Source organism: Pseudorca crassidens, chromosome 14 (assembly GCF_039906515.1).
Source record: "Pseudorca crassidens isolate mPseCra1 chromosome 14, mPseCra1.hap1, whole genome shotgun sequence".
Taxonomy (NCBI): domain Eukaryota; kingdom Metazoa; phylum Chordata; class Mammalia; order Artiodactyla; family Delphinidae; genus Pseudorca; species Pseudorca crassidens.
Genome location: NC_090309.1, coordinates 81383158 through 81405363, shown reverse-complemented (window position 1 = coordinate 81405363; position 22206 = coordinate 81383158). Strand labels below are relative to the sequence as shown.

Below are 22206 nucleotides of genomic sequence, written 5' to 3'. Positions count from 1 at the left end.
TATTTCAATGGCCTCAGTATCACCCTATAAGGACCTGAACTTCAGCAGCTAGAAAAAGGACAAATGGGAAAGACACTGTGGAAGGAAACTTGGATAAAATCAGGAAATAGAGATTGGAGGCAAAAGAAAGGCAAGAGTTGTAGACATTTCACACTGATGCTCATGAAATAAGTTTATAGTAGAAATATTAGCAAAATAATAGTAATATTATGAAGCATATGAGATCCCCTACTTTGTACAGTGGTTTTCTATTAACAAGTTTCTTTCATGTACGTCTCTTAGAATGTTTCTGAAAGGTTAGCTAATGAGGTGTTACACTCATCATTCTAAAATGAGCACTCTGGAGCCCAAGGAGTTTAAGTGACTTGCCCAAGGCTGTTTGATCTTTTGATTTGAAATCTCTGAGAAAGTTTAATCAATGTGGTGAGATGTTGCCTATAAGGTCCCAGCTGAACCCCAACCTCCAGGGACTAAAGATGGAACAAGAGAACTTGGGCGTCTTCCTCTCGGAGGACCTGATGGCCACGCAGGATCACACATCTGAGAATGAACATTTTGGTCCATTGCATTGTCTCTCTCTCCTCTAGACTCGTACAGTGGCCTCCTAACAGGTCTTCCTGCTTCAGCACCTGGCCCCTTCAGTCTATTCTCAATGCAGTAGTCAAAACAAGCCTGTGGGGCTTCCCTGGTGGCGCAGTGGTTGGGAGTCCGCCTGCCGATGCAGGGGACACGGGTTCGTGCCCCGGTCCAGAAGGATCCCACGTGCCGCGGAGCGGTTGGGCCCGTGAGCCATGGCCGCTGAGCCTGCGCGTCCGGAGCCTGTGCTCCGCAACGGGAGAGGCCACGACAGTGAGAGGCCCGCGTACCACAAAAAAAAAAAAAAAATAAGCCTGTGGAAATGAGTTAGTCCACATCTGTCCTCTGCTCCAAACCTCCACCACTTTCCCTCTGAGTCAAGTCCAAAGTCCAAGGTCAGCACGTAATCTGCCCTGTGACCCCTCCAACCTCACCTTCTTAGCTTCTACTGGGCTCACTCCTCCCCACACACTGGCCTCGTTGCCGTGACTCAAACCCCCCAGGCTGGTTCCACCTGGGGGCCGCTGTTCCCTCTGCCAGAGCGGTTTCCCCTGGACCATCCCACGACTCACTCCTTCACCCTCTTGGTACTTACCTTATTTGTCCTTCCCTGGATGCTCTCTTTAAACTAACACCCCTGCTGCCCTTATCAGCTTTATTTTCTCCACAGAATTTATCTCCATCGTACATGCTTATACATTATATTTGTTGCCTGACATGCAATTCTAGGATATTCCCTGAAGGAAAGCAGATTTTTGTCTTTTCTGTTCACCACTATATCCCTACTGCCTAGAAGAGTTTTTTTGCATAGGGTAGGAACTTAAGAAACGTTTGTTGAATGACTGAATGGGTGGATTCTACAGCACTGTGAAGTTTTAATATCTGACCTCTATGAGGCTCAGGTGGCCAGAAGCACCCATTTCTCTGTCTCTGTGTCACCAGCTGGCACTCAGTGAGCTGCCAGGAGCTATTCACTGTGACCCCTAAGCTTACCCACGTGAGTCCCCTCTTTTATCTACTCCACAGGGCATCTCGGGTGAAGCAGGACTGGACTGAAAGAAGGGGCACTTGCAATGTCTTCATCCTCAAACTCAGTCACCTACTAGCTGTTTAACCTGCACATTTGACCTCCTGAAATCTCAGAGACCATATCAATAAAATGAGGATAAGAGTAGCTTCCCCACGGGCTTGGGAACTGAACGGTCTGTTGCTTCGATGTGATAAGACAAATGATATTTTAAATTAGTGTAACCCATAGGGCCTGCACGTTAAATGTGTGTGTGTGTGTGTTAAACAAACATACAAAATGTCTTGTAAGCCAAAACTCTTAATTATGTCATTACTACACAGGCAGCAGAACTCAGCCTGGGCTTTGAATTCAGTCTGGAAGTTGATACACTGTATTCCTGTAGGAAATGAAATGCTGTGAGAGGGGACCTTGCCCAGACTCTTCTAAATTTGATCTGAAGAACTAAGAATTTCTAGGCGGACAATGCCACATGCACACATAAGCATAAAAGGTCTGTTAAAAAGGCAGATATGGGGGCTTCCCTGGTGGCGCAGTGGTTGAGGGTCCGCTTGCCGATGCAGGGGACACGGGTTCGTGCCCCGGTCCGGGAAGATCCCACATGCCATGGAGCGGCTGGGCCCGTGAGCCATGGCCGCTGAGCCTGCGCGTCCGGAGCCTGTGCTCCACAACGGAAGAGGCCACAACGGTGAGAGGCCCGCATACCGCATAAAAAAAAAAAAAAAAAAAAAAAAAAAAGGCAGATATGAAGATTTGGTAATCATTTTCTCTTCTGAATTATCAAATTAGCCATGCTTTTTGGAAGAATGGCTCTTAGAACCTTCTTTAGAAAGCTTGCTTTCATCAAACATTTACCAGAGGATAAACGGCTCTGTTTTAGGCTCCCGGATATCTTTGAAGGTACAAGTGAAGGCTTTTATTTTTCCCTTCAGATAACTTAGGGAAACCCCTTTGGGCTGAAGATAATTGGAATCAAATCATTTCTCATGTTGCATTGTGATGAATTGCTTATGTGTTTTAGGTATCTGTTTCTTCCAATAGATTACCAGTTCCTTAAGAATAGGACCTGGATTTTCCATCTTTGTAAATTTTGTCCCCGACTGTGATAAACATATTATAGGTGCTCAGTGAACCTTTGAGGGAGAAAGGAGCAAAAGCAGGAAAGGGGAAAGGGAGGACAGACAGGGAGGATTATACTTTAAAATTTAAATTTAGCCATCTTGGGGCTTCCCTGGTGGCGCAGTGGTTGAGAGTCCGCCTGCCGACGCAGGGGACGCGGGTTCGTGCCCCGGTCCGGGAAGATCCCACATGCCGCGGAGCGGCTGGGCCCGTGAGCCGTGGCCGCTGAGCCCGCGCGTCCGGAGCCTGTGCTCCGCAACGGGAGAGGCCACGACAGTGAGAGGCCCGTGCACCGCAAAAAAAATAAATAAATAAATAAATAAATAATAAATTTAGTCATCTTGGAAAGAAAAATTTTCTAAGATACTTTTCATAGTTAGTGACTTACACGTGCATTTTGGAAAATCTGCAACAAAGTGAAAAGTACCCTCTGCCGTGTCCCCCTCTGCTGAGACTGAAATGATGTTGCTGTCAGAAGACAGGTTTTAAATTAGGGTGCTTCCTTGGTATTCTATGAGATTTCCTTCCCTCATCTGAGCAAACATCAATAACATTGAAGCGTCTGTCCCCGCAGTGTCTTTACAATTCAGCACTTGTCAAAATGAAACTTTCCAGCTCATTCATTTGCTTATCCAAATAGAGCCCAGAACCAGTGAATCCCCCAAAGCGACTAGTCTGTTTTCATCTTGTAATGACTGTTTCATGCCTGGACTTCAGCCTAAGCTAGACAGAGACTCCTCACGGCCCACCTGGACTGCTGGAGAGGATCTTCAAGAAAAATAAGGCAGTGTGGCAGCTCCTGGTCATTTCTTGAAAATGGCAGAGGACATCGTTATTCTATCAGAAGGCAAGGCTGCAGCAGCCAGGTCGACGTGGTGATCAGTCCACACGCGATCATGACAAAATGCTTGAGCTGACGTTCCCAAGAGCCATGATCAGATTGGGGTCCCTCATTATATGTCCACAAGACCTTTCTGAAGGCATTTTATAAAGTACTCTCTGTGTCTAATGGCTATTGTGGAAAAAAAAATCTGCCATTGTTTAAATATGGTTAACACCCCTATCCTTTAAAATGCAGAGAAGAAAAAGAGAATTTATTGACAGTATAATGATAGCAAGCTTGTTTTTGCCACTCCCACACTTAACACCCATTACCTCTCTACTCCCTGCAGCACGGAGTCCACAGCCCATCCTCCTGAGGAAGATACTCATTACGCTAGTGGTTACACCCCCAGGCCAGTGTGTGCCCGCCACCTGCACCTCCTCAGGCTCCTGGGACAACAAAAGGCTGACTGCTATCAGCGCCCACCTTCCACTTGCAAAATTCCAGCCTTTGATTGCGGGTGTATTTGTCCATCACAATGGCCAACCCGCACTTTGATCTTGCAAACCCAGGTCAAAAGTCTTCTGTGGGGCTTCCCTGGTGGCGCAGTGGTTGAGAGTCCGCCTGCCGATGCAGGGGATGCGGGTTCGAGCCCCGTTCCGGGAAGATCCCACATGCCGCGGAGTGGCTGGGCCCGTGAGCCGTGGCCGCTGAGCCTGCGCGTCCGGAGCCTGTGCTCCGCACCGGGAGAGGCCACAGCAGTGAGAGGTCCGCGTACCGCAAAAAAAAATTCTATGGTCTTGGAGTAATAAATAAGTCTATACCTCCTGTTCCCCCATAGCTCTCTGTATTTCTCCTCAATACCTGCTCTGCTTCCTGAGCTAATCATTCATTAATTAGAACTTGTTCTTAAAACTGGGCTTTCCACATTCAGTCTGATAATTAACAGTAAACTGACTGAATAAACTCCTAGTCACCTGGTTGTGAGCAAACTTATTGTAAAAGTTGACTCCACCTGACTTCAACCTAGTCAGGTTACTGATGACTTGGAACTATTTCTTTCAACTTCTAAATATCTGATTCCCTAGGGGTGTCCAAGGCATATATTGATAGAGATATTTTTAACATTAGCAATCTTAATTTCTGAAAACTACTGGGCCAATTACCTTGAAACTGTTTGTTACTTGTAGCCCATACAGGTAGACTCAGCCATCTTTTAGTAAACACGTGAAAATAAAGTAACCCTAGAAGTAATTTCCCAAGATCGGAGAGACCTCCTCCACTCGCCCAGCCTCTGTGCCTTGTGAATGCCTCTATCCTTTTGTTTGCAGGGCCACCTTCCCTTTAGAGAGAAAGCACCAGGAGGGCAAAGGGGGAGGGTGCTTTTTATTCATGTACACATGTACACAGCAGGTGCTCAACAAATGCTTATGAAAAAAAATGGGTGAAACTAGAAACTGGACAAAACAGGGGAAATATAACTGGTTTGCCACAAGGGAGCAGGAAACTCTCTGGGCTAAAGGTGGATAGGCCCTGGAATGGCTGAAATTATATTTATTGAGCTCTTACTATTTTCCAGGAACTGAACAGGGATTAGCTTGCAAAGCCCTCACAATGTCACTGAGGAGATAAAATTAGACAAGGTAATGGACTCGTCTAAGACCATACAGCCAGGAAATGGCTGAACCAGGATCCAAACCCAGGGCTCTGTGAATCAAGGGCACACTCCACCACTACTGCACACACCACCCACTCACTGCTAACTTCTTTGTGGTCTTAGACAAACCGTTACTTTAAATAAGCCTCATTTTCCACCCTGATAACATAAGAGGTTGGGGACCAGCTGTTCTCTCATGTCTCATTCAGTTCTGATATTCTATAATCCTATCAATCAAAATTAAGGAACGCTTGCTTTTGAGCCAGGCTTTGTGCCAGGGAATAAAATAATTACCCATTTATGGACTCCTCTCATACCAACCAAATAGCCTGTTTTGCAATGTAAAAGCTTGAGACTTCTTTCTGAAATCCTTTAAATTTCTTTTATGAAAGCCAAGAAGGGGAGGCAATGATTTTTCTTTTTTGCCTCTAAAAAGAACTCTGTGATAGAAACAAAAGTATCTCAACAGAATAGAATGCTTCATCCAAGCCACTCTCCTGCTCCCACGAAGGTAGACACTTCCCACAGAAAAAGATCCAGGCCTTGCATCTAACAATCTTTGACAGGCTTATACGGGACGGAGAGTTGTCTAGACAAACCCATGAGAGTGAAATAAAAACAAAACCATCTCCAGCACCCTTGATGAGCAAATTAAATGACTAATTCCAGTGAAGCAACAACTGAGCATCTCCCATATGCAAAACATTGGCTGTGTTGTAAGATGTGGGCACGGAAAGGAGAAAATAAAATGGGTATGAATGGGGCAGGTGGAAAGAACTGGAAAACAGGCGCCAGTCTTAGGAAGCAGCCTGGTCCCAGAAACCTTTTTGTCCCCTTGGGCTGGATACTCGCTTCTGCTATGCAGAGACCCTGGGGAAGCCTGAGGGAAGGAGGGTTGGAGCAGGGTATCAGCAAGGGGATCCTACCACATCCCATCTGCCTCCCCCACAGTGGAGAGACACCTTTTGGCCTGGCTTGGGGAAATCACTTCCACCCCCTCAGGCAGAACCAGCAGGGACCAAGGCATCCCCAGGGTTACCTACTGACCTAGGCAGATCACAGATTCTGAAAATGAAACTGCCATTGAGACCATAGCATAAAAGTAGAATGAAAGTTAAATGCCAAACCTAGGGAGAGTGACTACTATGAAAATAAAACATTTAAATAAGACCCAGAGTCTCCAAACATAATAAATAGGATGTCCAGATCACAATAAAATATCATCCATCATACCAAGAACACAGAAAAATCACAATTTGAATGAAAAAAAAAAGGTAATCAATTAACATCAAGATGTAGCAGATGTTGGAATCATTTGACAAAGATTTTAAAAAAGTGTTATGGACTGGACTGTGTCTACCCCAAAATCATATGTTGAAGCCATAACACTCAGTCTGACTATATTTGGAGATGTGGACTTTACAGAAGTAATTAAGATTAAATGAGATCATAAGGATAGCACCCTGATTCAATAATACTAGTGTCCTTATTTAAAAAGACGCCAGAAAGCCTGCACTCTCTGTGCCATGTGAGGACAGAGCAAGAAGGCAGCCACCTACAAGATGGAAATAGGATTCCCTCCAGAAACTGAATCATCCAGCACCTTGATCCTGGACTCCCCAGCCTCCAGAAGTATAAGCAAATTAATTTCTGTAGTTTTAGCTACCCAGTCTATAGTATTTTGTCTTGGCAGCCAGAGCAGACTAAGACAAGCAGCCATCATTAAAACAGCCTATTACAGGGCTTCCCTGGTGGCGCAGTGGTTGAGAGTCCGCCTGCCGATGCAGGGGACACGGGTTCGTGCCCCGGTCCAGGAAGATCCCACATGCCGCGGAGTGGCTGGGCCTGTGAGCCATGGCCACTGAGCCTGCGCGTCCGGAGCCTGTGCTCCACAACGGGAGAGGCCCCAACAGTGAGAGGCCCGCGTACAGAAAAAAAAAGATACATGCACCCCTATGTTCACAGCAGCACTATTCACAATAGCCAAGACATGGAAACAACCTAAATGTTCATCGACAGATGAATGGATAGAGAAGATGTGGTACATATATACAATGGAATACTACTCCACCATAAAAAAAACAATGAATTAATGCCATTTGCACCAACATGGATGTAACTAGAGACTATTATACTAAGTGAAGTTAGAAGACAAATATCATATGCTATCACTTATATGTGGAATCTAAAATATGACACAAATGAATCTATGAAACAGAAACACGGACATAGAGAATAGACGGGTGGTTGCCAAGGAGGAGGGGTGTGGGAGAGGGATGGATTGGGAGTTTGGGATTAGCAGATGCAAACTATTTTATATAGAATGCATAAACAACAAGGTCCTACTGTGTAGCACAGGGAATTATATTCAATATCCTATGATAAACCATAATGGAAAAGGATATGAAAAAGAATGTATATACATGTATAACTGAGTCACTTTGCTGTACAGCAGAAATTAGCACAACATTGTAATTCAACTACACTTCAGTAAAAAAAAAGAATGAATTCATACTGTGCTTCTACTTTGTACTAGACATTAGACTCTATTTAATTCTATAACAACCATATAAGGACAGGATAGGTATTAACCTCCCCAACCTTTTATTGAAAAAGAAACTAAATTCAGAAAAGTAAATTAACTCAGACAAAAAAACACAGAACTAGTAAGTATAGAGCTAAGATGTTTCCGGTCTTCACTGCTATATCCACAACATGGACATGGTGAAGATTATGGCTCCAGAGGCAGCTGGTCTGGGTTCAAATTTGAACTCTGGCCTGTTTAGTTGTGCTCTTAGGGGAAGTAATGTAATTTAAATTTCCTCACTGGTAAAATAGGATTAAAGATAGCATCAGTTTCCCAGGGCTTTTGCAAGGATTAAATGGGATAATTCCTCTAAAGCTCTGAGCACAGTGGTATCTGACACACAGCAAGGACCTGTTAAGTATAATCTATTCATGATTTTACAAAGTGGAAAGATAGGTTCTATCTTCTGCAGGTCAGAGTGAATATGATTCATATTGATTAATTAAAAAAAAAAAGAAAACTCTTGTATTTTTCCATGAAGCACTGCTCTGCAGATTTCTGACATCCTCTGCCCAGAAGGAGAGAGATTAACCAAATGGAGCTCCTGATTTCAGATCAGAACTAGGGTGAGGTCATCCAAAGCATCCTTCCAACTCCCTTATCTTTCACTGCCCATCACAATGCGGGACTTATCTGGGAAACACAGCAAAGATAATGGGTAATCATCAAAGGATTTTTGAACAGAGAAATAAAAGAATTGGGTTTTAGAGCATGGATCTAAACCGAAGGGGATTTTGACCACAGGGGTCATTTGGCAATGGCTGGAGATAATTTTGGTTGTCATGACTGTGGTGGTGCTAGAGGCCAGGGATGCTGCCAAACATCCTATGCTGAACGAAAGCTCCTCCCACTACAGCAGAGAATTATCCAGTCCAAAATGTCAAAGTGGCAAAGTCAAGAGTTCTCATCTAAAACTTGTAGGATGAGTGACTTTGTGGAGGGCGGGAAGAAAAGAGGAAAGAAACCAGTGATGGGGCTGCTGCAGTAACCCAGGAAGAAGATGATGAGCCTGGGAATACAGATGATGAAACGCAGGAGGATGTAAGTAAGAAAGAGGTTCCTGACTTGGTCAATGATTAGCTGTAGCAGCTGTATTAATCAGCTAGGGTTCCGTAACAAAATACCAAAGATGGGGGGTTCGACAACAGAAAGTTATTTTCTTACAGTTCTGGAGGATAGAAGTCCAAGATCAGATGTGGGCAGGTTCAGCTTCCTCTGAGGTCTCTCTCCTTGGCTTGCAGGCTGCCACCTTCTCACTGTGTTCTCACGTGGGCTTTTCTCTGTTTGCACACATCCCTACAGTCTCTCTGTTTGTCTACATTTCCTCTTCTTACAAGGACACCATTCAGATTGGATGAGAGCCCACCTTGAAGGACTTAATTTAAATTAATCATCACTTTAAAGGCCCTATCTCCATACAGAGCCACATTCTGAGGTATTGGGAGTTAGTTTAGGGCTTCAACCCCATGAATGGAGGGCAGGGGTGGAACACAATTCAGCCCATAACAGCAGATAAGGAAGGAAAAGCCATGGAAAAGGCTTTGGTAACTAGAGAAATCATTTTCAAGAAGTTATTCTACTCAATATTCTGTAATAACCTAAGTGGGAAAAGCATCTGAAAAAGAATAGATATGTGTACATGTATAACTGAATCACTTTGCCAGATACCTGAAACTAACACAACTTGGTAAATCAACTATACTCCAATATAAAATTTAGAAAAGAAGTTAAGAGCCCTGTTTCTGTTATCTAACAGCAACAAACCAATCCAAAACTTAGAGGCTGAAAATATCCATTTATTATTTCTCATGATTCTATTTGTTGGCCATGTGATTCTTCAGCTCACATGACATCAGCTGGGCCAACGGGTAAGCGGGATGATGAGCTTACGCATCATACGAATGGCTTCCTTCACAAGACTGGCAGGTGGTACTAACAATAGCAGGGAGCTCAACTGTGTCTACAAGGTAGGGGCCTCAAATGTCCCCAAGAGAGCCTCCTCATGTGGCTTTTTGGTCTTTCTCAGTGATCAGGTCACAAAAGAAGCAGCAGGAAGACAAGACCCAGTGTGCTAGAACTTATCAAGCCTCTGCCTGCATCATACTAGTCAATGTGGTATGGGTCAGTCTAACCACAGGGACAAGCCTGGAGCCAGTGTGAGAGGGAAGCATAGAAGGAGAGCTGGAGAGAACCTCAGGGGGATCCCAAAGTAATCACCGACTACAAGCCCCTGTGACATCTTGCTTTCATCTCCTGTCACCCTGAATATTCCCCAACACATATTTGCTTACATTACCATCTGCCCTAATTGACCACCTCCTCAAGGGCCAGGACTGTGTTCTATTTATCAAATCCCCCACTGTAGTACCTGGAACAAAATGTTCTATTAACATTCAGTGAATCATAGAAAGGGATGGAGGAAGGAAGAAATGAAAAGAGGGAGGACAATAGGCTAGGAATCTCACATATTCCCACGCCTTTTATTTCTGACTGTGATGGTTAAATTAATGTGTCAACTTGACAAGATCACAGAGTACCCAGATATTTGGCTAAACATTATTTCTGAGTGTATTTGTGAAGATGTTTCCAGATGAAATTAGCATTGGAATCAGTGGACAGAGAAAGCTGTTTTGCTTTCCCCAGTGTGGGTCCTCTGAGGGCTTAAATAGAACAAAAAGGTGAAGGAAGAAGAATTCAGACCTTCCTGCCTGATTGCTTGAGCTGGGACTTCAAAACTTCTGCTCTTGGGACTCCTAGTACTCAGGTCTTCGGACTTGGACTGAATTCCCTCCTGGGTCTCTAGTATGCAGACAGCAGACAATGGGACTTCTCAGCCTCCTTCATTACATGAGCAGATTCCTTCTAAATAAATATCTTTCTCTCTCCATATATATCCTACTGGTCTGTTTCTCTAGAGAACTCTAATACATTGACGTAGAAAGAAAGGACAAGTTATTTGGTCTCTAGTTCCTTCCTTTTCAAAAGGTAAAATCCCAACTTGTTTGATAAGAACAGCTGGAGATCAAACTGCCAAACTCATTCAGATCAAAACAGGAGACCAGCTGAGGGGCTTAGAGAATATTCGTTCACTTCTATGATCCAAAACTATTTCATTCAAAATATTAGTGTAAAAATATTGGCCCAAACGTGATCCAAACTGCTAACTACCAAGAGCTGTTGGAGGCTGAGCACACACAGGCCCAGGGTGAGAGCCAAAAATGTCTTGCTTCGGGAAGAATTTCTTTATAGAATACATCTAGCTCCTGGCACCTACACTTTGTTGTCAGCCACTATGCCCATTGGGAAAACCCCCGAAGGCTGTGTCAACAATGAATAAGATCTGGAGTTTCTGATTTATAATTTCAAAGTGAAAAGTCACTTACTCCAACCCTCAGTCTCCTCTCTCTCTGATCATTTGTTCTTGGAAAGTGAAATCACCTTCCCCCTCTACTTCCAACTACTTCTTACATGCTGGTAACTCTTAGATCTTTATCTCAAGCCCAGATATCTCTTCTCAGCTCCAGACCCACCCTCTCTGTAATCCAACTTTCCACAGGGCATATTAATCTGGAAGACCCACAGGAACCTCAAATCCAGCAAATCTAGAACTCAGTTCATCACCCACACACACACACACACACACCAGCACCCCAAACTAGGTCCTCCTTCTCTATGACCAATCTTATTCAACAGCACGACTATCTACCCAGACAATTAAACTAGAAATCTGTGAGCCAGACCAAACTCCTCTCATATCCTCCTACCCCACATATAATTGGTAATTAAACCCCATAATTTTTACATCTTAATTCAGTCCATCCTTATCTCTTGCCAAGGTGGTTGCAAAAACCAGACAACTGGTCTCCCTGTCTTTAATCTTGCCCCTCTCCATTTCTTCCCCTGTATGCAGCCAGAATGATTCTTCCAAAAGTAAAACCTATTTTGGTCACTCTCAACTTAAAGTTTCTCAATGGATCTCCCAACCTTGCAAGATACAACTTAAACTCCTTTAAGCCTGGAAGGTTTCTTGGGATTAGTCTCTTCTTGCTTCGGTTGCCCATTCTACTCTACTCTCCCATCCATATTCTCTGAAAATCTCACAGTCAAGAGTTCCAAGAGTTTGTTGTTTTGTTTTTAATTTCTCCTGTGTGGAAGAGTTTCCTCCCCTCATCGGACTGACTTCTACTCATTCTTCAAGATTCAACCTTAGGAACACAAGCCACACTCAACCCCCTGCTCTCTGCTGAGCCCTCCAGCACACAGACCACTAAGTTGTGTGTGTTTTAACACAGTTCTGCCTTCCCCACCTGGCTGTACATTCCCTGGGGGCACAGATCATGTCATATTCATCTCTGCATCCCCATGGCCCGTTCAGTTTTACAGAAACGATGTCATTGTTATGTCACCAAATTCTGCAGGTGTGGAGCCAGTCATAGCTGCCAAAGTTTAACAAGTGGAATACAGCTCATCCTATGAAATTCCTCCTCCACTGCCCAGAGCAGAGAAAGTCACAAGCAGCCTCCCATCCGGCAGGGTTTCGTAAAGTGCAGGTGATGCCACACCATCATTAGCCTCTTCCTGAGGCTGGAAGAGAGGTGACTTTTTCTGGATTTAAACATGTTTGTCATTTATTTTTTCCATTAAGTCACCCTTTACTTGGTTGAGACTTCAGAATGTTTTCCCAAAACTCACCTCAGTGTTATCAAACGTTGATAGATATCAAACGTTGTCAGAATTCTCTGCCTTGTATCCATGAAGACTTTTGCACATCACTTACCTAGAATATTCATTATCTTCATCTATCTCCAAGCCCCCACCCCACCCCCACCCCGCCGCCTCTAACTGGTGAACTCCTGGTTTTCCTCCAAGACCCAGTTCATGGATCCTTAACTCTGAGACACCCTCCCTCAACTTTCAAAAGTGACTGTTCCTTTCCTTTTACATGCTTACTGCACAGCATTGCAGTGTCTGTCCGTCTGTCTTCTACATGAGACAATGAGCTCTTTGAGGCGAATCACAGGGGCCTGTTCATCTTTGGGTCCCCACTGCTTTATTTGGTACCTAGAATACAGGAAGTCCTAGCAAAAATATGTTTGAATGAATGAATACATGAATTTGTGAATAAATAATGTGATGAAGGAGGGGGAGAGAAAGAGTCCTGATGTGTGGGAATATTGGAGGGTTGATGCAAACAGGAATTAATGTAAGTGATCATGTATTTGTAAATATACTCTTATGTTAAATTTATTCTCTGAAGTTATTACAATTAGGATTGAATAGAGTCTCTCTTTTTTTTTTTTTTTCAGGAGAATGTTAAAGACAACAAAACTAAATGTTAGGATTTCCATGTTGGAATTTCAGTTCTGCAGCTGGTCAGAGATATGACCAGGGGCAAATCACTCAGTCTCTCCGGAATCTAATTTCCTCACCAGTGGGATGAGTATGTGAGGTTTAGTATTCATCAGGATTATTTCCTGCTCTACACATGTATAAGCTCATAATCCGACTATTCTCTCCAGACACTGCATTTCCCACCTACATAGCCCACTTGTCCTGGCCCTGGGCACTCTGTCACCAGCTCCCTGCACACACCGCCTCTCACTCTCCCCACTTGTCTCGGCTCCATCTGTTTAATGGGGTGAATCTCAAAACCTACTCGCCCTGTCCACCAGCACCATGGGTCCGTGGTGCTCTTTCAAAATCACCTCCTACTTCATGCTAATGAGCTGTCTTCTCACCTCCTTCAAAAAAGTTCCTCGGGCTTCCCTGGTGGCGCAGTGGTTGAGAGTCCACCTGCCGATGCAGGGGACATGGGCTCGTGCCCCAGTCCGGGAGGATCCCACATGCCCCAGAGCGGCTGGGCCCGTGAGCCATGGCCGCTGAGCCTGCGCATCCGGAGCCTGTGCTCCGCAATGGGAGAGGCCACAGCAGTGAGAGGCCCGCGTACCGTAAAAAAAAAAAAAAAGTTCCTCAAGATATTTTTCTCCCCAAAACTCAGATTTATCCTGAACTATTTTCTATACCTTAAAGATGTATGTGTGCATGTGAAACAGATAATAATGACACTCATCATTAGTACATCCTCATCTTTCAAAACTCTGTCTGCCCCCATCACCTCATTTACTTTTCTCAACAATCCTATAATGTATTTAATATTATTAAATATATTTGGGCAGGAAACTGAGACTCAAAGTGTTTAAGTGGTTTTCCCAGGCTCACAGACTTAGGTTATGAAAGAGTAAGGATATGTTCTCAGGTCGTCTGACCCCAGTTTTCATGTTCTTTCCACTATTCTCAGCATGTCTCTCACAACAGAAATCATCTATACAGAACGAAAACCCAAATCTTTACCTGCTATGAGCAGTAAATGCTGTTTCATCATTTGCTTTATCTGTGACAGTCTTTATAGTGTCGATGTGAGCCCTACAGGAAAGGCAGAAGATGGTTCGACTGCCAAACCTCTACAAAGCAGCCAGTGGAGAAAAAGTAAGTCCTGTAGCAGCAAGACCAGCTGGTGAGGATGTATGGGGGTGACACCCAGGAAGAAGCCACAGAATGAAAAGCTCCCTGCCCCTAAAGTACTGAAGCACAGACTCACATTTCTATGAACTTTAAATGTTTCTCTATTGTTAGGTTTTTGAACACCTACATCTTCTGCCTGGAATGCCCTTTCCTATTCTACTGGTTTTTATCTAAACAATTCCTACTCACTCTTCAAGGCTAAGGTCAAGTTCAACTCCTCTACAGAGTTTTTCCCCAACAGCCTAGGCTGGGCCCTGTACCATTCCTCTGTGCTCCTTCAATGTGGGTTTTTTTCTATACCCACAAACAACTAACTCAGTTCTGACACTCTCTACCTGGAGACAGCATCAGATCCTAAAAGACTCCCTCCTCCCGCCTCCCCTGCCGTTTCAGATGCCAAGCGTCAATCCAGGTTGGCTCGTGCTTCTGACTGGCGATGAATCTGAGATTCCCATGACCCTTCCAAGGGTTTGATTCATTTACTAAAATGCCTCACAAAACTCAGGAAAACATTTATTTATGACTACCAGTTTATTATAAAAGGATATAACTTAAGAAGAGTCAGGTGGAAGAGATGCATTGGGCAAGGCATGTAGGAAGGGGCGCGGAGTTTCCGTGCTCTCTATATGTGCCATTCTCCCAGAATCTCCATGTGTCCACCAACCCAGGAGCTCTCTGAACCCTGTCCTTTGGGGGTTTTAGGAAGGCTTCATCCCATAGGCATGATTGATTAAATCATTGGTCATTGGTAATGGAACCCAATCTCCAGCCCGCCCCCCCCCCCGCACCCCCAGAGGTCTGGGCTGGGACTGAAAGCTCCAACCCTCTAATCACATGGTTTGTTCCCCTGGCAACCAGGCCCCATCTTTAGGTTACCTAAGGGCTTTCCAAAAGTCACCTCATTAACATAAACTCTATCACTCTCATCGGAAATTCCAAGGATTTTAGGGGTTCTGTACCAGAAACAGAGATGAAGACCAAATATATATATATATATTTATTATTAATTACAATATCACAGCTCCCATAGCTTCTTGTATCTCTGTCATAACACTCCTCACCCTGCACTGTAATTATCAATGGCCTTTTTTCCCACTGGACCCTGTGCTCCTTGAGAGCAGGCGTGATTTCATATTCAATTCTGTTTCCCCAGCTTCTATCTGAATGCCTGGGACATATTAGTTGCTCAGAGCATGTCTGTGAGTGAATGAAAGAAGGAATGAATAAAATATTTTTCTAGGTAAATCCCACACCAGAGTTGTTTTCTCTCTTTGCAAATCCTATTCTCCTTACAGAACACTTCCAACCCCAGCAGACCAGAAGGATGAGCTTTATGGCTGAAATATTTGCACAGACACCAACATGTCCTCCAAGACATCTAGGATTTCTAGTTGGCTCTTTGGTAAAACAGAAAATAGCAATGTCAACAGCAAAAGTTTAAAAAAAAATATGCTGGCCAGTGAAGTATGTATGTATCTATACCAGGCGAAGATAGAGATTGAGACAAATAGATGGAAAAGAATCTGAAATTACTGGCTAATCCAAAATAGTTTGTTATGGATTGTGAAAAAACACAAGACACAGAAGTAAGTGAGAGGATTTCGAAGATTTAAACCAGAAAAAGAAGTGGAAGATCCTGATAGAACCAGGTCATAGACAAATGTCTTTCTAGCCAGTTCACCAGTCAGGAGGGTTTAATAGTTAACAGTTTCACCATACTCCAATGAAAACCATATATTATTAGTAATATTCTTTAAATATGTATGCATAAGATTATTTAATAATTATAGATGACATACATGTTGCATGAGTTCGCTACTTATTTCTTATTGCTTTTGCAAAATCTCAGCTCAAAGAACTCTTCAGAAACTTTTAAGAAGAACGGCAGGGAAGGGTTGGATACAACAGTGCCAGTAGTTTTCTTGTTACTCAGAGGAAGTAGCAAGGAGAAGCAGCAACTCTTAAAGGATGGAGCCTGGACAGAGTCAGCCCCCAGCGGCATGGGCATCCTACCTCTTCCAGCAATGCCCTGTGGGCACAGGTGGCCAGGCCAGGTCAGTTACAGGAGCAACTTCTCTGGGATTTGGAAATTTGGACCCTCTTTCAGGCCACTGGAGCTGCCACGGAGAGGTGGTAGCTTGGTGGCCAGAAAGAACATACACAACATGAAAGGGGACCGATTATTTTCACAGCATGAAAGGCAGCTGTCATTACCATTTTGCAGAGCATATCATTTGACCTTGATGGATACCGTCATCTAACTTCACTCTTTTGACATCTTGAGCCTAACATCAACCCCACCTCCTCTGGATCTGGTGTTACCACTCCTTCTCATCTCAGAAGCACTTCTCCCTTCTTCCTTTGAAGAGTCTTATCTACTTTTCCAGCCCCAAATTTGTTGAGTCTCCAATTCCCTGCTAAATTCCCCAGTCCAGAACCTAGCCCCAATTCTGCCAGATCCCTCTTTCCAGATCCTTCCACAGGGAAGGGATTTGGTCACAGCACAGCCAATCAAGAGGAGAACTTTACCTGATTAATGTAGAGTGATTAGTGGTGGGACTCAAACAAAAAATATGTAATCTTCTGTCTTATTAGCAAAGTCAAGAATGACACTCCAAAATATTAATGCAACCATTTTATATATATATATATATATACACATTATATATATTACATATATAAAAAATGTCTAAATCTTGAATAACCCTCACAATAATTCAAACTTTCCTAAAAGAACTGAATAGGTAGTATTTGTCCCATTGAAATAGAGGGACAAACTGGGTCATCTGTCAGTTGAAATTTTGTACTCTATTTTTTTCTTGTTCTTACTATTGCCGGAAGGAACTGTCAAAAATACCAGTTTTCTATTTCACCGAGAAATGGCTTCGGTTCTCAATTTCCCCAGAAACCCTGTTCCCAAGTGATTTCACCTAGATTCTAATTCCCGTAGCTGTGGGACTTTAGAGTCAAAAGGGAAGCTGAAGATCCTTGAAACAGGAGGCACTTCACCATTCATGGACCCATGAGAGAACACGACGAGTGGTACTGATTTTATCCCGGAAAACGGCACCTGCACACGTTATTTTGCATACAACTTTTGCATACACATCAGCCCTCCAAAGACTGATAAATCCCTAGTTAAGCAAACCAAACCTAATAATCTAATCCAACCCACCATCTTATTCACGGATGAAGATGGCAAATTCATGAGGTGACATGGCCAAGTGACACCTTCTTGTCCCTATCCATTTTCTTCCCATCACATGGTGTGACTCCCCTATGAAAACTCCAACAATGTGAGCAACATGAATAGGCCGTGGACATTTGAAGGATAAAACCTCAGTTATAAATATAAAATTGTAGATTGATAAGATTATAGATCATACCTAAAGCAAATCACTAAAATGAAGCGATCATAATAACATACCAATTATCAAACTTTGACTATACCAGGCAAACTTCTAAATATAATACTGCATGAATCCTCAGCATTAACTTATGAAGTGGGTACAGTTGTGAAGCTGCTTCTGCAGGGGGCTGAGTGACTTGGCCAAGGTCACACAGGCTGTACGTGACAGAGCCAGGGTTCGACCCCAGAATCTGGGACCAGAGCCTGTGCTTGGAAACATGGTGTGACATTGCTCTGACACAAGCTGAATTAGAAAAACAAACATAAGTTGTAGATAGGATTTTTTTTTTTTTTAACAAAGTATACTTTCATTCCTGTCAAGACTCTACGGGGACTCGATTTAAGCGAAGTGTGTGCTGGGGCATGCATTAATGAGTAGCTACGAATGGTTTGCAATTAGCCAATCAATTTTTTTGTATCTAAATCCGTATTCTTCAAGGGCTTCAAATTACTTGAAAGTGTTCTCTCAAGCATTTAAAACATTTCTTCCTATAATCTCATTTACACTATTCATTTGCAAAACTTATAAAGAAGTTGTTTTACTTGACTGAAGTTTTCATTTCCCCAATACTTGTAACTAAATGAATAAGAATCAGAGTTGCCTTTTTTTTTTAAGAGCAAAAAAGGATCTTACAGATCATTTAGTCTGACCCATTCATTTTATAATGAGGAAACAGAGCTTAGATTAAAAGTAATTTTTATAAAGATCTCACAGTAAGTTAAAGAAAACAGGACTAACACACAGTTCTGCTTTCCTACAGCAGGCCAGGGTCCAATCCCATGTCCTACTATAGCTCTCTGAGGTTTGAAATTTTTCCCAGTGATTATTTCATTCTTTTCAAATGAAAAGCAAAATCAAGTAACAGTAGAATTTTTTAAAAGAAGTTGAAATTGCAGCACATTTGAGTGGTAAATTAACTAGCAATAAAAACACACTAGCTTTTACTTTTTTTATGATACCTGAAGTGCATGGTTTTTCTTAAACCTTAGTTACAGGATCAACCATCTTTCCTCAGAGCTTCAAATGAGAATTTCAAAGCACTGATTCAAATAAAATTTAAAAAACAGCAACATTGTAAATATTTGCCAGCGAACCAAATCTTTCAACTAAAGATTCAAAGTGAGAACCAGAGCAGAAGGAAACTAAGTCTCCAGGAGACACTGCTTCTCTGACACTCTGCCCAACTTACCCAGATCTTGAGCCCCTGGATGTCCGGAGCCGATCGGTCCCAAGCACGTGGGGAGAAATGAACACGTCTCAGGGCCGGAGGAGCCAAACCCTGTGCCAGACACCGCGCAAGAAAGCAGCAGCGTCTTATTCCACGCCCACAGCGACTACTAGCCCTGCCTCTCAGGTGAGCACACTGAGGCTCAGAGGCTAAGGAACCGGCTCAAATCTCAGGTGTAGTAAATGAGAGAGAGAATTGGGTTTCGAGCGTAGACTTGTTGATTTCAGCATGCCTGCTCTTTTCGCTAAAAATACCACCTTGCTATTGTAGGCAATCATCTGCTTTCAAGGACATTACAGTTGGTTGAAGCTTAAAGAAAAAAACTCTAAATCTAAATATGAGTAAAAGTAGAAATATATAAGTAAATGAAATGAAAACTGCAAACAAAACTATAAATAAAGCTATGAAGAGTTAACCGTTACCTCTAAAATGACATCTCATGCACTAAGTATAAAATCTAGAAGATGCCCAGGAAATATTTACAGAAAATGAAATGAAGAGGTGGGAGGTCAAGAGAGAGGAAAATGCTCAAATCCAAGTAGTCTCAACCCTTATTATTCAAAGTGTGGTTCAGGAACCAGCAGCAAGGAAGTCATCTGGAAGCTCGTTAGAAATGCAGGCTTTCAGGCTCCAGACTGCTGAATCAGAACCCACCTTCTACCAAATCCCCCAGGTGAAGTGCACGCACATGAAAGTTTGAGAAGTGTGGTTTAGACTGAGCACCAAACAGCAAACACCACTGGAATTCCCAAAAGGGAGAAAGCAGCGGTGATCAGAGAGGGCGACATGGAAGTGCTAGAATTTGAGTTAATCTTCTATGAGATTATGTGTAGAATTCCTACGAGGAAATGTTTCAAATTCCCCCAGGCAGTCAGGAGCGAGAGAAATGTATGAGAAAAGGTCGTGTGCAGGAAGTGAAGTGGGTTCAGGAGAAGCAAGCGAATCGTTCTACCCAAGGTGAAGGGGACCTGAGCAAAAAGGCTTGGAATTTTCCTTTTGTGTCTTACTACACCCAGGTTCACATGGTCCCACATACAGTATTTCAATTTACAGAAAGAAAGAAAATTATTAAAATAAAGTGTATACATTTGGCATCCGGAAAGATGGGTGCTCTTGGGGGATAACAGACAGGTGGGCTCTGCTAATACACGTGTGCTCTTTCTGCCACCTGAGACCCATCTGCCCGATGAGCAACTCCAGTGGGTTCCATGATGCTGTGGGCAGCCACGTGTTGGAGCTCTGGTGGTCGGCAGGTGCAACACACTTGATAAAGCTTTTGTATTTTATGGCTTTCATTGGCATAAAGAGGTTCTGAGGACGGGAGTCATCTGCCGAATGTGGTTGCTATGGATATAAATAGGGAGCACGTGGTCCCTGGTTTACTGAGGTTTAAGCTGTCCGAGTGCCTTTCTCTAGATGAGGTAAATTTCAGCAGCGTCCCTGTGGTCCCAGTGATTTGCTCTGATTACTAACTAAATACTAATCACACAGAAATGCAATGGGTGTATGGCCTTAGAAATGAGTCCTGCCTCTCCCAGTCCACGAAAACCTTTTGTTCACACAGCAGACATTTACTGGGGTCGACCTCATGTCAGGGCTTTGCCAGCTACTGGGAATTTGGGGATAGAAAAAAATGGTCCCTGGAGTCAAACAACTGAAAGTCTGTGAGAACTTTTCTAAATGGGAAAAAGGCAGAGTTTAGTAGGAGTTTAGAGGAAGGAAAAGTCCAGTCATTCCAGAGAATTGAATGAGGCTCCATGAAGGAGGCAGGAATTAGGTAGGTTTGGTAGCATCGGTAGGTTTGCCAGGTAGACACATGAGAAAGGACAGGGATGTTCTAGGCAGAGAAAGCAGTTTGCACAAAGCCAGGAGGTATGAGTAAGCTGGAAGCGTTGTGAGCTGTAGAGGTTATAGGGATAAGAATATGGATTTGGGAAGCTAATGATCCAGGGTTCAAACAGGCTTTACAACTGGGTACTAACAGACCCTCAAAAACTGTGAGATAACAAGTATTTGTTGTTTTAGGCAGCTAAGTGTGGTGGTGGAGAGGTAATTTGTTACACAGCAATAGACAACAAATACACTGTGAGGCTAATGAGGCATAAGCTTCAGGGCCCCTCACGCCCACTGAGCTCTTCCAAAGCCCAAGGGGAGTGGGGGAGGCCCTAGCAATGTGTTTACACAGTCACGCGTTTTATAAGTATGCAAATATAAGATATTGGATTTTGTAACGTTGGAGATATTTGTTAGACTTTTTAAATTTTTAATTAGTTGTGCTTTTAAAATTTATTCTAAACATCAAGTTCTAGATATAAATTTATAATATTATAAATAGAAAAATTCATAAATACATAAAATTTAAATATGATAAATATGTAAATACCAAACATACCCATGCACACAAGACATTGTGTTTAATGGTGTGTGGTATATATGATGCTATGCTTAAAGAGATTGTGTTTGGGGCTTCCCTGGTGGCGCAGTGGTTGAGAGTCTGCCTGCTAATGCAGGGGACACGGGTTCGAGCCCTGGTCTGGGAGGATCCCACATGCCGCGGAGCAACTAAGCCCGTGAGCCACAACTACTGAGCCTGCGCGTCTGGAGCCTGTGCTCCGCAACAAGAGAGGCCACGACAGTGAGAGGCCCCCGCAACGTGATGAAGAGTGGCCCCCGCTTGCCACAACTAGAGAAAGCCCTCGCACAGAAACGAAGACGCAACACAGCAAAAATAAATAAATTAATTAATAAACTCCTACCCCAACATCTTCTTTAAAAAAACAAAACAAAACAAAAACAAGAGATGTGTGTTTGATACTGTATAAAAACAGGATATCATTTGGAGAATTAAATAAATTTCATTTCCTAGATGCAGAAGAATCCAGAGCCATGCCAGGCAATCCCTACCCTCACATCTGTCTTTCCATTCCCTTCTTTTAACGTCTCCACGCAGAGCTGTGATCCTCACCACCTTCTTTAAGGAGAGTCCAATCTTCCCAAACAGTGAGTGATTTTCTAGTGTTTCAGGAGAGGCTGGCTGAGTCATGAGGAAGAGATCATCTCCTGCCCCTCTTAGGCGTTTCCATCCCCATGTGGCCAGCCTTCTCTCAGAGCCCATCTACTCACCATCTGACCCCACCCCAAAGCCCCCAGTCCCAAAGTGGGGCTTTTGCTGTCACTTGCAGACCCTTGGGAAGTTTGGTCCCATCCCTGCTTCTGACTACTTTTCTCCAGGAGATGCCTCCCTGGAATTCTAGGGA

At 43.4% G+C, this 22206-nt stretch overlaps 1 protein-coding gene across 1 annotated transcript in view; it reads right to left on the bottom strand.

The window, feature by feature from the left end:
* The window catches only part of LOC137205451 (uncharacterized), a 231920-nt gene extending 212917 nt beyond the window's left edge, over nucleotides 1-19003 (bottom strand). The window contains exon 1 of the transcript XR_010934147.1: nucleotides 18911-19003. The gene's annotated coding sequence lies outside the window, so the exon portion shown is untranslated. The remainder of the gene's footprint in view (nucleotides 1-18910) is intronic.
* Nucleotides 19004-22206: the final 3203 nt, after the last annotated feature.